The sequence below is a fragment of the Macrotis lagotis genome, chromosome X (genome assembly GCF_037893015.1).
Source record: "Macrotis lagotis isolate mMagLag1 chromosome X, bilby.v1.9.chrom.fasta, whole genome shotgun sequence".
Taxonomy (NCBI): Eukaryota; Metazoa; Chordata; class Mammalia; order Peramelemorphia; family Peramelidae; genus Macrotis; species Macrotis lagotis.
This window is the reverse complement of record NC_133666.1, coordinates 4,266,085-4,283,517: the sequence shown is the minus strand read 5'-3', so window position 1 is coordinate 4,283,517 and position 17,433 is coordinate 4,266,085.

Here is a 17,433-nt window from a genome sequence, read left to right as displayed (position 1 = left end):
TTTGTTGTTTTCCCTAGGTGAATTTTTCCTTCTTGACCTCAGTTTCTCCTGTAGTCTTCAGAGTGGTATATCTTCATAAGCTTTAGTAAGCTTTGGCAACTCTATCCCAAAGAGTCTGTGAGAAAACTCACACAATTCCCTTTACCTTACTAAGTCCCAGTTTCCTCAACAGTCCCTGAAAGCTTGGAGTCTTAGATTCTAATGTTGCTCCGGCACTGTTAAGGTTATTGTAGGCAAGACTTGATACTCAATAAATCTAGCAGCATTTAAGAGTGAATTAATTAAATGTTTGAGCAAATATAGCAGACTAATTTTAAGGTGATAATTTTGGGTGACCCAAAAATGAGATTATAAATATCCAAATGGGCCTTGGAAGCAAAAAGAAATTTCCCTAGGGCTGGTTTAAGGCATCATCAGGAGTACACCCTTGAGGACCCAACCGGGAGGGTCTCAGAGTATCTTTTTATTTTATACTTTAATAGAAAATTAGAAAAGGAACGGCTAGGTGGTGCAGTAGATAGAGCACTGGCCTTGGAGTCAGGAGTACTTGCGTTCCCATCCGACATCAGGCACTAAATAATTACCTAGCTGTGTCCCCTTGGGCAAGCCACTTAAACCCATTGCCTTGCAAAAAAAAATATTAGAAAAGAAAATAAATGTGCAATTTAAACAGCATACCATAAGGGAGGCCTTAATATCAAGCAATAAATTTCCATTCCAAGAATCTAATATAATAAATATTACTGTTTTCACAAAAGAAGAGCTTTGTGTTTTGTGTTTTGCTACCTTGTTTAGAAAGTAGTAGTTTAAATTATTTTTAGCCCCTGTTAATTCAATGTCTTCTTCCAGCCTCCCACCCCGAAGGAAAGGACTTTCTCTGGCTCTTCTTTAATCCACATGGAGCACTGTGGGTCTCACGGAGTAGTTTGGTTAAGCCAACCCCCTTAGCTTCATTCTCTGTCTCTCTCTCTATGTGTCTCTCCATCTCTCTGTGTCTCTCTATCTCTGTGTCTCTATCTCTTGTTCTCTGTCTCTCCATCTCTGTCTGTCTCTCAGTGTTTCTGTGTCTGTGTCTCTACATCTCTTTCTGTATCTCTGTGTCTCTGTCTCTCTGTGTCTCTGCCTTTCTCTCTCTCTCTCTCTCTCTCTCTCTCTCTCTCTCTCTCTCTCTCTCTCTCTCTCTCTCTCTGTCTCTCTCTCTCTTTCTCTCCTTTCTCTCTCCACCTGGTCTGTCCACAGGGCACTCACTACTCTTCTTAATACTTTTACCCTGTGTTCCTTGCAACATTTTTCCATAATAAAATGCTGAGCAGTTTGAAGATCCCTGGCTGCTGCAAATTCCTTTGCGTTTTCAGTGGTCTGAAATCTTCTGTCTTCAATCTTTAAATCTTGAAAACTTGGCAACAAGGGAATATTTTGTGAAAACTTTTCACTCTTTTCTTTGCTGCTGGATAATATTTTCACAGCAGAGTGCCACCCTGAAAAACTCAGCCAGTGAGTTATGGGGAAGGTGCCAGGAGAGGGACATTGCCTTAGGTCACATAAGCTCCCTTGATAGTCCTTTAGGTGTAGCTCAAAATCTCACCCTTGATGTAATATTGTGAGTTTATTTTTTTCTCAAGAAAATCGCGAAAAACCTTCCTTTTGTACAAAATCCATCTCTGAAAATTTTCTTAAGAGATTTTTATCCCAGATATATGTTTGCGTGTGTGTGTGTGTGTGTGTGTGTGTGTGTGTGTGTGTGTGTGTAAAAATATATTTCAAATTAGAGAGCTCTGTGTAGTTTTGTTCCTGTGACTCTTTTCACATCTCTTCATTGGCCTGGAGAGCTGAGAAAAGATCTCTAAACTGAAGAGTTAAGTGAACTGGCCACTTCAAGTCTGACAGCATAATTGGATCAAAGTGAAATCTTTGTTCAAAGAAGTTGTGTCTGTGGGTGTCTATGTGTCTAAACTCCTCTGTGAGTGTGTGTGTGTGTGTGTGTGTGTGTGTAATTCATATTTGAAATGGTTCCTGATTGTTAAAAGTGAGGTAAATGTTTATTCCTTTTATTTGGGGTTTGGGATATAATTGTTTCAAAAAAAGACATTTAAAATTAAATAATCAATAACTGAGTGTAGGGTGTGAGTCTGCCTTCTTACTAGGGAATTGTAATTCCTTTTGATCTCAATCTGAATTTGCAAAGACAATCCTCCTTTGAATCAGGTTAGTAAATCTAGTTCAGGATGAGAATCTATAGGAAGCTTTTTAGAACAGACCAGACTTTGGTCGTGTTGTCTCTTCGGTTTGATTATCTGCCTGTGAAGAATCACACTTTTGACCCAGGAATGCAGGTGTAAAAGAAAGTAGAGATTTATTAAAAGAAGTTACAACACAGAAGAAAGTGAGAGGAAAGTTAAGAGGAGTTTAAAGGAAAAGCCACATGTATGGAAAGGGCAGGCAGCCATGAGGCTTGGGTCAACCAGGCCACATGGTTTAAGGAAGAGCCAGAGAAAAGCCTCCTTTTAGATGGGAGGCGGGAAGAAGCAAGAGAATGAAGGGGTGCCACTTTCCTTTAAATACCCCTCCATTGTAGACTGGACAGAGGGTGGTGTTTGGGGTGTGGTCTTTCACCTTGGAGCAGGTAACCTCCATTGGCAAGGTGTGTACTAGTCCTTCCTGTCTCAAGGTACTCAGTTTCCAATTTTAACACATCATTTCCTGCCTGCCAGTGTACAGGCCAAGGTCAGGTGTAGATGGAAATGGAGGATAAGGTACAAAGAACAGGGTCAAGAGGAGACCAGATACAGTCAACAGTGTCCAAGCGACGCAGAATCTCAAGAGAGGGAAGCTCCACCTATTTAATAGATTCTGTTTCTGCAAATTCACTGTTCTCTACATTACTGGCAGCCAGACCAAAGGACACAATGCTGTGCTTTTGTTCATCTCTTTATTTAATTTGAAGAGCTCCTTAAAAAAATCTCAGCAGGATCAACAGATTAGCTGTTCCTGGCTCTTCCAGGCTTAACAAAAGCTCGGCCCCTGATGTGGTTTGCGTTACTTTTCATATGTGTTTCTGTGTATGTTTGTGTTTGTTTGTGTGTCTGTTTGTTTCTGTGTTTGTGTCTGTGTGTTTGTGTGTGTGTGTGTGTGTGTGTGTGTGTGTGTGTGTGTGTGTGTATGTCTGATTTGGAAGCTTTGTGAGGAATACCATTGTGAAAGGTTCTCACCCATGAGCTAATTTGTTTGTTGTTAACCTAATATTGATTGACAACTATTGTAATTAAGGAGACTAAGTATTCTCTTGGGTTTATGAAAGGGAAATATGCAGCTATTTGTAACTTGTTTACTGGACTGAGGAGCTTATTGTTTCATTACTTTGTGGTTATAAATTCAAGTCTTTGGAAATAAGGGTGATTTTGTCTCAGAATATCTTTCCCTGCTTTAATTGTAACTCAGAAAGACAATAGACAGGAAGAGTGATCCCGCCCTCAAGATGCTTTAAGAGGCCAGGAAGAGATAACACCCAATCAGGGTCTCTGAAAATGAAATCTGCCAACTCATATTATGTAGCTCCGAGTAAGATAACTTGCTGGTCGGTGACATTCTTAGGAATTTTATGGGTTCTCTGACTTTTGGCTGTCTGTTGTGAAAAAACATGAACTATTTGAAGTTACCGTAATAGTACTGAAACCAGAAATTAATAGCTGATTATTTTGTAGGGATAATGAAAGGGAAAATATCAGGACCACCTCCAGGGCTCCTGATATAACTAAATAATGTACCGTATAACAATGGAAATATTGTTTTGTGAAACCTAATAATTCATGTACATATATATATATATATATATATATATATATATATATTGACTTGAATACCTGATCATTCTAATTACTGTTTAATTACAATGGAATTATTGACATAGGTTGAAAATTTGAAGTCTGGGGCACCTAGGTGGCACAGTGGATAGAGCACCAACCCTGGAGTCAGGAGGACCTTAGCTCAAATCCAGTCTGAGACTCTTAATAATAACCTAGCTGTGTGATTTTGGGCAAGTCACATAACCACAATGCATTGAAAATAAAAACCCAAGAAGAAAGAAAATTTAAAGTCACCTAAGATGTTCTACTCATTTTAAAGAATTCTGAAAGCAATGATATGCATCTCTTTGAAACATTCGAGTAAACTAATACATTTTTTTCAGTGAGTTACATAGATCCATAACGGAAATGCTTAATGGATCACTGAAAGAGACTTCTCATAAAAATTCAGAGAATGGAAACATAAATTTTAAAACAATGACATTTGGAATTTAACGCTACAAACTTCCCAAGATGCCCCTGACCCACCCAGCAGGTCAGTATTGCTAATGTACCTACTTCTTTGTAAAACCTATGTACCAGACTGGTGAATATGGATAAGTGAAATGTTTTATGTTTTAAAATAAGCTCAGCAAACCTGTCAAATTGTCACCAATCGCTGAAGGAGTTTAGTTGACCCGATATAATTGACTTTTGATGCCTCCTGCCTGAAACTGGGCCCGGGGACCTCGTGGCCTGAGGTCTTCTCAGTCACCTCCAGACTCTTCCCCTGCAGAAGACTGGTATGTATGAGCCCCAGAGCAAAGAACAGCCAAGGGAAGTGGACAAAAGGGAACGTGTCAGGACAAGGAGTGAGGGGAGCCAGGGATGGCCCAAGGCCTCTTCTCTGAGCTGGCCTCCTTTTCTCTTTGCAATTGCTCCCCCACTCCCTGCTTGGAAGGAGAGAGAGTGTGGGGATGGCAGGATACACAAAGAGGCCATGAAGGCTGCAGGGGAGTCCAATCTGTGTTGTGTCTGGTCCTTTCCTTGCCAGGGGATGGATGCACTCTATACATGACAGAGATACAAAGAGCAACAAGCCATACCAACATCCAGGGAACTCTCAACAGTGAAAGGAATGGGAAAAGTCTGTTCAGGTTAGGCCCCTAGAAGTCAATCAAGTGGGGAGGGGTCCAGGAAGATGAGCTCCCTCTGTGCTCTCCTGGTAGAAAGGAGGCAACTGAAATTCCTGGATTCCACAAATTCTGCATTGAAACTAAGATCCTGGAGATTGCACAGATGTGGGGAGCCCTGCACAGGGAAAGGCCCCCTCAAAATCTCTTCAGGTTACGTGGGGTGCTTCAAGGATTTCAGTGTAGATTTTGGCTGGAATACATGTCCTGTCTGTTACGAGTCACATCAGGATCCTGATGTGAGCAGGACCTGCGAACAATCCGAGGTCAAGGTCCATTGAGATCCACATCATGGGGACTGCAAAGCATGGCACAGAGCCCGTTGTCCTGTGGCCTGACGGTTGTAGTCTCCTCCACTGACCATTCTGTCAGAGGCTGGGCCCAGTCCAGAGATGACAGACTGCAGAGACACAAAGAACAACATGAAGGGAGGGAAGCCCCTTTACACAGCAGTCTGGGACAATTCTACCCAAGACAGGAGAGATCCATCATCCACACAGGACAGGGAGAATATGGGCAGGTGGTTTTATAAAAGCCCCCCAGCCTGGACTCTTCATCAACTGGGGGGGCAGTTTGTAAAAAAATAGGGTAAAGCCACTTGCCCAGACTCCAGGTCTGGTGCTCTATCCCCTGTACTACCTAGCTCCCCCTGGGCTCATCATTCTGGCTGTCACTGCTCTGCAGGTGCATGGAGCTGACCTCACCTCATGGCTGAGCATCTTCCTATTTCTCAGGGACTTCTGATCCCTGTTTCTTTTGGGGGGAGTTGGAAGGCAGAAGGATAAATGTAAAACGTTCCCCATCCCACCCTCCTGCCACCTACTCTCCCATTTCAGTAAATGCTTAGTGCCCCCATGTCAGGAACAGGGACTGAACCGAGGATAGCAATAAGAGGTGTCCAGAGACAGTCTCAGGGTCTTCCTCAGGCAGACCTTAGTGCAAACCTGCACGTGGTCAGAGTACAAAAAGGGCACCACTGATGCCAGACGTCAACATCTTCGAGTCATGCCTGGGAACTCATGGAAGTGAAGGATCAATATTTACTTTGAAGGCACGTTTGATAACTGAGTTTTGGTTTTGACTTGTTGGTACAACATGACATGTTCACACCAACAAAACTAAAACTTATATTGAATAACGTGATTATTAAACAGGTAGAAATAAATCAGTTTTACAGCAAAAGTAACCAGTGAGTCCTAATATAATAAAAAGAAGAGCAAAGCCTACATAAGCATAACTATTAAGAGAAAACATCACCGATTTGGAGCAGCTTCAACACCTGAATCAACAGACACTGAGGAGTCCTGGGGTACAGCCTCTAGAGTCCCAATCCGGAAGGTCATGGGCAGAGTATCCTCTCGGTGGGTGAGACTCCAATTAGGCTAAGGTCTAATTAGATCTCATACAGCTGGAGAATAAGAAGACTTCCTGCCATTTTTTTGTGGAATAAAACCAAATTGTCCAGGTTGCCCGAGGAGGGAGCCACCCCTCCCTGTACCCCAAGCATTATACTGTTTGCATTCAGGCATGGCTAGTTCCTGAGGAGATAGGCAATGTGAATCAAGTACTGCCTTGAGAGTCTGGCCAGGACCAGTCAAGGGTGTTCAGTGGTCTTTTTAAATACTCAGACTGTTTTCAATATGTGCATGATCCTAAAAAAATGGGGCAGCTAGGTGGGCAGTGGATAAAGCACCAGCCCTGGAGTCAGGAGTACCTGGGTTCAAATCCAGGCTCAGACACTTAATAATTACCTAGCTGTGTGGCCTTGGGCAAACCACTTAACCCTGTTTGCCTTGCAAATACCTAAAAATAAAATATGTGCATGAGATCAATCCTGCTCTTCTCCCCTCCCTGTACATCAAGGGTGAATTGGGGGTCAGTGATCCTCTGTAGATAAACTACAAGGCCTGACCATGTAAAATCTTAGATCCTATGTTTTGACCATATCAGGCTTCACACCGGGAGGAAGGATTGACCCATCCAGGCCGGGGGACCATGCTCCTAGACCCTTGTCTCTCACCTGTCCCTGTTCTGTCACCTTAGGGGACCAACAGGTTAGGCAGTGAATCTCCCACAGGAGCCAAGGAGACCCTTCCTGCAAGGCCAGGAACCTGGTCGCCTCCCAGCCAATGACTCTGGGAGAGTTTCATAGACAGCTATGGATGACTTTCCTTCTCTCCTCACTGACCTTGCACCAGCCAGAGGAAGAAGGACCCCAGCCCCCTCTGACTGATACTTGGGAAAGATGAAGAGAACTGTGAATGTAGAACTTGGGTGGAGATGTAAGTTGACTAAAACCTTCCTCTGGAGATGGAAAATGAGTAGAAGTAGAGAATTATGTCTGTAACAGAAAGAGTTATAAACTTAATCGGTGCTTTGGTGGAGACCCCCTCCCGATTCCTGATGTATCAATAATTCATTGTTTAATGTAAAATTTGTATCCTGATCTCCTTAGGCTTTACCTAATTCTTGCTGTACTAGGAGAAGCAAGATAGAAAAACCTGAGTTGGATCCCAGCTCAGGCCACAGACTTCTCAACTGTGGACCAGTCAACAGTGCTTAGCTGTTCTTCTCTATCTCTCTCTCTCTCTCTCTCTCTCTCTCGCTCTCTCGCTCTCTCGCTCTCTCCCAGCCCTTCCTATGTCTGGTAACGTTTTAAATAAAGTTTTGTTTCATTTCCACCTACGCTTTCACATGTCTAAATGATGATTCCTCATAGACAGAACCGAACCCAAACAGCCAGTGCCTGCATGACCATGGTCAAAGATACATGATTAAGGATGCTGTGGACACACCACTGCGCCAAGCGAGGAATTAGAGTCCTGGCCTCAATTCCCAACACCCACTATTCCCCTAACTCTTCACAAGAAGAGTGTTGTGAGAACAATAAGGCAAGTTTAGGGAACTTAGAAAGGTGCAGAAGACTATAGCTGGGCCTCACTTTCGTAAGTAGCCTCTTTCAAGGTGTCTGCATGACAGGACATGTTCATTTGTTTTCAAATAAAAACTTGCATAAGCCTATTAATATAAAGCCATTAAAACAGTTCTCACTCCAAATTGTAATAAATGACAAAATTCAGAAGCTCAGGAAGCCTGGACTTACTTCCACTGACCCTGTGCTCAGACTTTCAGTGGGAAACAAGGTCTTAGAAGAGACTTTTCCAGTTCCATTCTACCCTGATCACACTGAGAGTGAAAGATAAGGAGAGTTAAGAAGCACTGGAAAACCTTTTGCTGGATTGGAGAAAATTATTACAGTGGAAGCTAATGATAGACTAAATTTGTAACTGAAATGTGTCACCTTTAGTGTAAATCTCTAAATTATTCTTTGATTTTTAAATGCTGAAATATCTTCTAATATTCCTTTTGAACTCAGGGGTAGGGGTGCAGGGTAGGTTTTCTTAGTTGCATAGAGGTGTTTGTTTGGTTCTTGTCCTAACTTATCGAAGACACTCCAAATGACATCAGTACATTTGAAACAAATGACACTGCGTCAGGCTGTGGCTGATCAGAGCAACAGTAGCTCAGAATTCTCTGCCCTGGTTGGACACAAACAGTCCACAGGAACACCTGTCTGCTTACTCTAAGTTTCAGACGTCACGTTTCCTTTGGGCTACGTCCATTCTGCCTTGTTCTTAGAGCACAGTCCCCCTCGCTGATGAGGGCATGCCAGGCTGTGTGGTCTGCGCCAGTGTCTCCCATGTTGCACAGTCAATTCTAAAGTTCCTCAGAGGGACCTTCAGGGTGTTCCAGCATCGCTTCTTCTGAGCCTCTTGTGAGCACTTGCCTTGTGTGGGTTCTCCATAGAAAAGTTGCTGGCAAGCCTATGCTTGGCATTCTAACAATGTGTCCTACCCATCAAAGACGCACTCTCTGTAGTAATATTAGCATGTTAGGCCGTTCTAGGCATAGGCCTAAGATGACTTTTACACATCATTAAGATGTTTTTTACAATAACTCTCGCCTTTGAACTGGGATAGATGCTTCTCTTTAGCAGAAAGTGAGACCACAGCAGGGCTCTCCAACCTTACTTGTAAACAACCTTCCTTTATTGAAGCAATGGCCAACATATTTTGATTTGCCACTTTAACGAGAGCTCTACAGTAGCTCGTTGTCGCTCACTAAAGCATTTACCAAACCCATAGCGCGTCGCGTAAAATCACACTGCGTGCTGTGTGTGGCTGGATTTTGGGCAGCCTTGGTCTAGATATGCTAAGAAATCCCTTAAGCAAAGGAGAAAAATTGGATTCTGGTGCTTCTGGAGGACTTTTGACCTTGCCACTCTACTTTCTGAATGATTCAGTAATTGGGAAATTAAAAACAAAATCTCTTAAGAACAAGGAAAAGACTGTGAACTCAATATCAAAGTTTTGTCACATTACTACGATGTAGGCAAATTTCTTCAGGATAACGTCTGTGGAGCCTAAGACTGGCTCAGTTTGGGAAATCAAGATGACATGACTAAAACCATAGAACGTACTGATCTAAACCCAGTTAGGCAATTATTAATTGTCTGAGGATAATTTTAACTCAGGTCCTACTGTCTCCAGGGCTGGTGTTCTATCCACTGTGGCCCCTATCTTCCCTGTACCCTCCACTCTCTGATCATTTTTGTACTAAATTCTCTCTTTTCTTTGACTTCCCTTTTTGTATGGTCATCTACTTGTCTCATTCTTTTAGCCATGATTCCTTTGAGGCATCAAATTCAGCATGCCAAAATCTCGCTTCTTCAGCTGAGTACCACATTCAGGTTCTGAGTTTATCCCACTTTCTAAGATCTAACATGTCTACTAAATTTCCTACAGAGCTTCTAAGGTATCCTCCAGTTCAGGTGCCCTCCAATGTTTTCTTTAAGCTCATAAATTCTGGGTCATTTGTGTTCTCTCAGATCTGATATCCCGACATCTCTGTCCAATCCACATTCTTACATTCATAATTCATATCCTAACATTCTGTTAAGCCAACATTCTGTTAGCCTGCATAGATGACTTCTCTTATAACTGGGAATGTACTTCTTCAAAATTCCCTGCCACTTCCAATATACTGCCCCAGATACCATCTTTTGAGACCAGAAGTGTGAGCTTTGCAGGACACAGCTTCCTCAGATATGTGATGTTCCTTTTATTCTTTTATCGATTTTTCATTTCTTTATGCTTTCAATATAATTCTCTTCTGCCTTATAATTATAATAGCTTCAAATTACAAATCCAGGACTTTTTTACCTCCAACAACTTGACATCTATTCTTTCCCCCAAAATACTCCACAATCATTATCATTTTGAGGAATATCAAGACCTGTCCCAGTGAGGAAGAGATTTCAGGATATTACAAGTTTTTTTTTTTCCTTATCACTTTAAGGAAAAGGGGGCATTGTCTTGGCACTTTGCAGAATTATCTAGGTATTGAAAGACCTCCATTTTCATTAATGCACCATTATCGTGTCTGATATAAAATATATTGATATGATTAAATAAACTGTTACAAAACGTTACAGTGGCTTCTTGCCTATACTTTGGTCCACTGAGCACATACCGAAGCAGCTTCCTTCCTAGCCACATTGTTTGGTTTGTCAGAACTGACTATTTACCACTTCCCAGAAACCCCAGTTCTGACTTTGTCTGCCTTCAAGGCACCTTCTGACATTCTGTGTTCTAAAAACACTCCTGGTTTTAATGCCCCTTGTTCTCTTCCTGCTGCCATTCTCTGCTCTATGGATCCTACGAATCCTGACCTTCTCAGTTGAGGATCCCACTGACTCTGGAAATGTCTCCTCTTAGGATCTAGACAACTCTCACAGTCTATCTACTACAATCCCTCCCAATGCTGTCATAACAAATTATGGAAATTACACACAACTCAGAAAATGCCTATTCTAAGTGAGCTCCTAGTTTTGACATTCTGAATTCTATGTTCTGAAATTTCCGTCAAGCCCAAATATTGCAGACTTAGATTGCCCTCCCTTTTCTTGAATTCCATAAACTAGGTTTTGATGAAGACATCTACTGAGTATTTTGGAAAAATGAAACCAAGGTGCTGCTAGCTCAAAGTGGGACCAAAATGGCATGTCAGGACACAAATATGTCCATTTGTGTATCAGACTAAAATGAGTTTTGAAGGCTCTAGCAGAGATCAAAAACAAATAATGAATATGAGCAATTGTAATACAGAGGTCTTTCAATTTACACATCTCAGACTTCTTTTGAACTACTCCTACTCGGTTTTTCTCAGAGAACACAACATCTATTTTCACGGGGACATGTCATACTGAAAGGTCCTGTGCCCACGTCTCCTGTGTCTCACAAACAATTCCAAGTTTCTTCAAACACCTCTCAAGATTCTTGCATATCTTCTTTTGGCATCTTTGTGGCCTTTGCCTTTTGTGAGTTCTCTATAAATAGTCTAAAAGATTATCTTGGCAAAGCTATATTTGGCATTCAGCCTCCCTGACCAGCTCATTAGAGTTGGGATCTCTGTAGCAGAGTTTGTATGTTTGGCAATTCAGCTCAACAAAGATCCTTAGCCACTCTCAGGGCAGAAAGTAGATGGTGGCACAAAGTTAGAAACCTCCTGGAGCTTTTCCAGAAACAAGCTTGAATGAAGTCTCTAATTAGATCCTAAAAGGAAAGAGTCCCCCCCAAAAGAAAATGAGGCCATTAAGCTCTTGGAGGAATTTCATGAAAAGGTCTGTAGTTTGGGTAAAAAGGGGGAATATCGTCCAGCATAGATGGGAGAGTTGGGAAGTCAGAGAAAGTTTTTTTGTCACATCAAAGAAAAGGTCCTGGTGCAGCTCCATGAGCACTGAAGGTCTCATCTCCAGCTGAGAGAACAAGGATTTTCGCCCTGGGAAACTGTTGCAGAATTGGGCTGCCCTAGCATAGGGAGTAACCTGGGAGCATCAGAAATATCAGAATGGAAAGTCAGGCATCAGGACCCAGGTTCCCCCCCCCAAAAAAAAACCATACCAAACTTGGGATTATTTAGCCTAGACCATAAGAACAGACCTCAATTGATAAGAGGGCCAAAAGTCAAAAAAAAGTACTAACCATTGCCAGCTACTATTCTGATAGAGTATGAAAAAATGCCCTCTCAGGAGAGGAAAACAGGGACAAAATGCCTACAGGTGAAGCCTCGATGGGGTAAAAGAACTGATCTTAATTCAAAAAAGCTCGCTCTGAAGAGCTGAAAGAGGACTTTCAAAACAGAAGAAGAGAGGAAGAAGAAAAATAGAGGACGGAAACAAGAGTCACATAGAAGAGGGAGATCATTGTTTACTTGGAGTCTCTCATTCTAGAGGTCATGCCCAAGGAGAGAGCACAGCCCTGAGGGCCAGAGGAAGGTAGACCATTACTTACTTGGAGTCTCTCATCCCAGAGCTTGATGTCTAGGGAGAGGGCACAGGCCTGAGGGCACAAGGAAGGGAGATTGTCATTTATTTGAAGTCTTTCACCCCAGAGGTGATCTTCAGGGAGGGGTGTGGTCCGGTTAGGCAGTGCCAAGTTCTCTGGTCCACCCCCACCCTGTCCTCCCTTCTCTTGGCCCCTCAATGAGAGAGGGGAGGGGTCAATGGAAGCCTCTCCAGCTTTGGGTGGTCCCCCCATTTTAAGAGGGAGAATGGGTGATAAATGTTTAACTTCACTCAGACCCCTTGTTTTTCTTTTCTTTTGCAAGGCAATGGGTTTCAGTGGCTTGCCCAAGGCCACACAGCTAGGTAATTATTAAGTGTCTGAGTCCGGATTTGAACTCAGGTCCTCCTGACTCCAGGGCTTTGCTCTGTCCACTGTACCACCCATCCACCCAAGAACCCTCATTTTTGATAGAAGAAGAAATTTCAGACCCAGAGTAGTTGAGTGACTTGATCGAGGTCACTGGGTGTCTAAGTGTCAGAGCCAGCATTGGGGCCCTTCCCCCACCTTCTACAGGGCTTCTCCTCCCTTGCTTTGATGTAAGTCTCCCGATGAGGGAACCTTGCTCCAGGCTTTTCCTAGGACCCTGTTTAATCTTGTTTCCAAAAGTTGCATTGCTCTGACTCCCTCCTCACACCTCATGTCTGATGCTGGATGATTAATGGTCTGATCAACTGGGGATGTTGTTGGTGTGTGTTCCCTTCCCTTCACCCCACCCAGGTCATGGAACCCCCAGGATTGGTGGATTTGCCACCTGTCGGGCAGCTGCACCTGTTCCACAGTGACCGAGGTCCTGCTCAAGGAAAGTGGGTATTGAGTTCCACAGGAAGGGAGGAGGACGTGCAGGGCAGGGGGTAGCCTTTCATTTTAGGATTTGATAGTCCTAAGCAGTCCCCACCCTTAAGACAATGTGAAACCTCTATCTTTTCTATAGAAAATCCTATGGGTCTTCCTCAGTGTTTTTCCTAGAGAAATTATAAATGCATGAAGAGGAAAGCCAAAGAGAAAATTCAGTAAAGAACAGGAATGGGGGAGATCTCTCTCTTTGAAAGCAATAACTCATCACATTTTTGTTCCCAGTTTTCCTGCTGTACCCTGGACGGAATATGGTTGGTCGAAGACCAGACTGTACTGTGGTTCTGCCTTTCTCATTCATCTCCAAAGTACATGAGGTAATTGAGATTCCAGCCCACAACAGGGCACCTTTTATTCGAGATTGCAGTAGCCTCAATGGTACATACCTTCTGAGACTTCTCAGGCGGCTACGATCTGAAGTGAACCACCAGTTGAAGGACAGAAGCTTCATACTGTTTGTTGACCTGCCTTGCCAATTTCAACATCTGGAGGCGCCCCTACTTCATGACCCCAAGGGGGCTTTAGAAGAAGGAGAAGGAGAAGGAGAAGAAGGAGGAGGAGGAGAAGAAGAAGAAGAAGAAGAAGAAGAAGAAGAAGAAGAAGAAGAAGAAGAAGAAGAAGAAATACCCAGTGTTCCGGTGATAGGGGAACCCCAGTCACAGGGGACTTCATTGACTAAAGATTCAGAGGAGGAAGGAGGTAAATTTTAGATATCAGCAATGCGGTAGCTTGGGAGAAGTACCTGGGAATGTGTACAAACCCATTCTTCTCTCCAGGTTTCTTTCTTTCCATCTTTCTTTCTTCCTTCTTTCCTTTCTCACTTTCTTCATCTTTTTTTTCCTGTATTGAGGGCTCTGTCCAAAGATCTGGTAAGATTTCTTGGGGTTTACAGGTCCCAAATCACACTGGCTCTCCTTCATTGACCAAAAATGGATTTCAGGCTAAATTTGATCACTTTTTGGATTCTGATTGGTTCAGGATGAATATAAATAACCATTTTTTTGTATTTTGGCAAAAATATCTGAGGGTCTTCCCCTCTCATATATTTTTTGATTATGCAAAAGAGGCTCTTCTTACTTCTTTACTTTCCTACCTGCCTTAATCACTGAAAAACCCTGAGGGTCTTATCCTCTCAAATCAAATTTTTTCAGAGGTTAAAAGGAGGAGGGAGGTGGTCCTTCTTGTCCTCTTTTCCTGATCCCTCTCTTACCTAACATTTATCATTGAATGGGCATTGCCTTAGTCAACTGTGACCTAGGAAAACTCTGGCTTAAAATGGCAAAGATTTCCCATTGCACTCAGGGCTATTTCCAGCCTTCCTAAGAACAACGTGAGGCTGGTAACTTTGTACAGTATACCATCCCTTAAATCCACTTCACTTGTATGTCATGGAGTTGCCTTCCTGATATCATGGTCTTCCTTAATAATGAGCAAATCATCTGTCATCAACAATATAGATGACAGTCATGAGGGCAGTCTTCCTAGGACCTCAGTTGTGACACCCTTGTTAGGGACTGAGTCCTCTTTCTTGGAAGATAGAGGGACAGATTTGAAAGAGGAGACTCTTTCACTGAGATGGGCTAAAGAACACTGATACAGCTAGGGAAGAATACTGTATCCCAGCAGCACCACCTGTATTTCATCTGGGGAAAGATCAGATACTGATCGATAGGACAAACAATACAGATTTAAAAGAGGAGGGGGGCCCCAACAGAATTCTCATCATCATTGGGAATGACTTTAAAGTTCCTGGGTTTCAATTTCACCTCCTTTTAAAAAGAAAAGTTGGCCTGGATATGATTTCTGTTGTCCCTTCCAGCTCTGAGTTTATGATCTTATGATCTCCCCTCCCTTTTCAGTCTTATCCCCACTCCACCCTTTGCCTTCCCCTTCCCTCTCTTGTCTCCTCCTGCCATTCCCCTCCAGCCTTCTCCTTCCCCCTCGGCTGTCCAGCCTTCTCCTCCCCACCTGTTTCCTTACCCCTCCCTCAACAACTTTCTCCTCCCCCCCCCCTTTCTTCTGCTCTAACCCTCTAACCCTTTCCTTCCTTCTGTCTTTTCCTTTCCTCTTGGGGATCAGAGAAAGCAGAGAGTCACCAGTGTTTGAAAAAGCAGGGGCTCTGAAGAGTTCAAATCCCATCTTTGGTTTTTACTACCTGTGTTATCCTGGATAAGTTGTTAAGTTTCTTGGACTTCTTCTCCATCTGTCTAAAAAGAGAGATTTGATCTAGAAGTTCTCTGAGGTCTCTTTCTGTGCATTTCCTCTCCTCTGCCTTTCCCCTCTTTCAGGTTTTCCTTGCCCTGCCCTTCCTTTCCCCTTAACCTGTTCTCCTCTCCCCTTCCCCCATTCTCCTTTCCCCTTCCCCAGTTCTCCTTTATCCTTATTCCCCTTTCCCTTCTCTTCTTTTTTCTTCCTCTCCCCAGGTCACATTTCCTCCCCTCCTCTTTCTCCCTCCCCTCTTTTTCCCCCTCTCCTCTTATTCCTCTGATGTGTCAATTGATGGAATTATTTCACAGGTCATGGAATAGGTGATGTCGTCTTTGACAAGACCTTGCTGGCTTGGGGGTCAATGAGCCTGTATTTGAATCATGGCCCTGCCATTTAATATCTGTGTGACCCAGGGAAAATGAAGATTTTCCCTCTTTTAATTCTCAGGTTCATCTCTACAATGAGGACATTGGACTGAGCAGCCCTAGAAGGGAACTTTTAGCAGAAAATCTTTGATCCTGTGGCCCTTTGACCTCATAATCCCTTCTGGGTCCCTTCTTCCTCTTTGGTATCCTCTCTCTCCTCCCCCCCCATATCTGTTTATTTTTCACTATCAAAGGTGCCAGCTCCCTCCCCTGAAGGCTTCTTGGCCAACCTAAGGATCGCAGAGGTGAGTCTTGCAGTCCCCTTCTTGGGTCCTGGCTGTTGTAACTGACTGCAAATTTTGGGGGTCCTACTGTCCAATGGTGGGTGGGACAAACTGTTAGACATTTAACCAGAATAAGCTTATTCTTTTTGCCTTTCCAAGTTAACACTTCAAAAATGATTCTTGGGGCGGCTAGGTTTTGCAGTGGATAGAGCACTGGTCCTAGAGTCAGGAGTACCAGAGCTCAAATCAGTCCTCTAGCTGTGTGACCTTAGGCAAGCCACTTAACCCCATTTGCCTTGCAAAAACTTTAAAAAATGATTCTTTATTCTTACTGGGACTTGCTGAGTCCAATCTGCAGACCGGAGGCTGACCAGCCAGGGTGTAGTAGCCAGAGAAATGAGACTTCTGAAGGCTGATGGAGGGATGAAGGAATAGATGGAAGGAAAAGCGCTGATGAGTACAACAGACTGTCAACCACTATGTAAGCACTGGGGATGCAGAAAGAAAGACACTTCCTGCCCTCTAGGGGCTTCTGCTCTATTGGGGAAGACACCAAATAAAGGCAGGTTTAGCCATGAGATAGATGGAGAGACCTAGAGCTCCTAAGGGGAATGGTGGGAATGAGGTCTAGAACTTCTGAGGAGAATTGGGGGGGGCAGGAAATGAAACCTTAGGTTCGGGGGCTGCAAGTATCAGGGCTGCTAAAGGCCTGGAACATATCCCACCCCCACTACAGTCAGAACTTTTTTATTCTCAGCATTATGGGAAGAGATTCTCCTTTTAAGTTAGAAGAATAGGTGTCATCAGTAAAACTGTAATAGTGTTGGCTAATATTTCAAAAATCCTGGATCTTTGGGTAAGGGGAGGGGGTTTCCCAGTGTGGGGAGAAGGTCTAAGGAGGGATTGGGATGACCAATTTTGACTTTGGCCAACAGGAGGACTGAGGAAGGGTTGCGGGGAGACTATTAGCTGGAAGGCCTGAGGAGAGGTTGGTGGGAGAAGGACTGGGTGGCAGGATCTATTTTTTTTCCCAACAGAGGAATCAGAACAGAGACTGGTGAGGACAAGCATCACATAGCAGAGGGGACCTGAAGAAAGGTGGCGGGTGCTGGTGATCTTGGCCCAGCAGGTGGCTTGACAAGGTGCTGGATGGTGATTTTTCCCAGTAGGTAGACCTGAGGAAACATTGGGAGGTGGAGAGTTTCTAAGTTTGCCCAATGTGGGACCTGAGGTGGGGTTAGGTGCTGTGTTTCCCCAGCCAGGACTCAGAAGGGAAGATTTGGAGGCTAATTTTGCCAGCAGAGGACTGAGTGTGGCTTTAGGTGGATAGCAGTGCCTAGAAA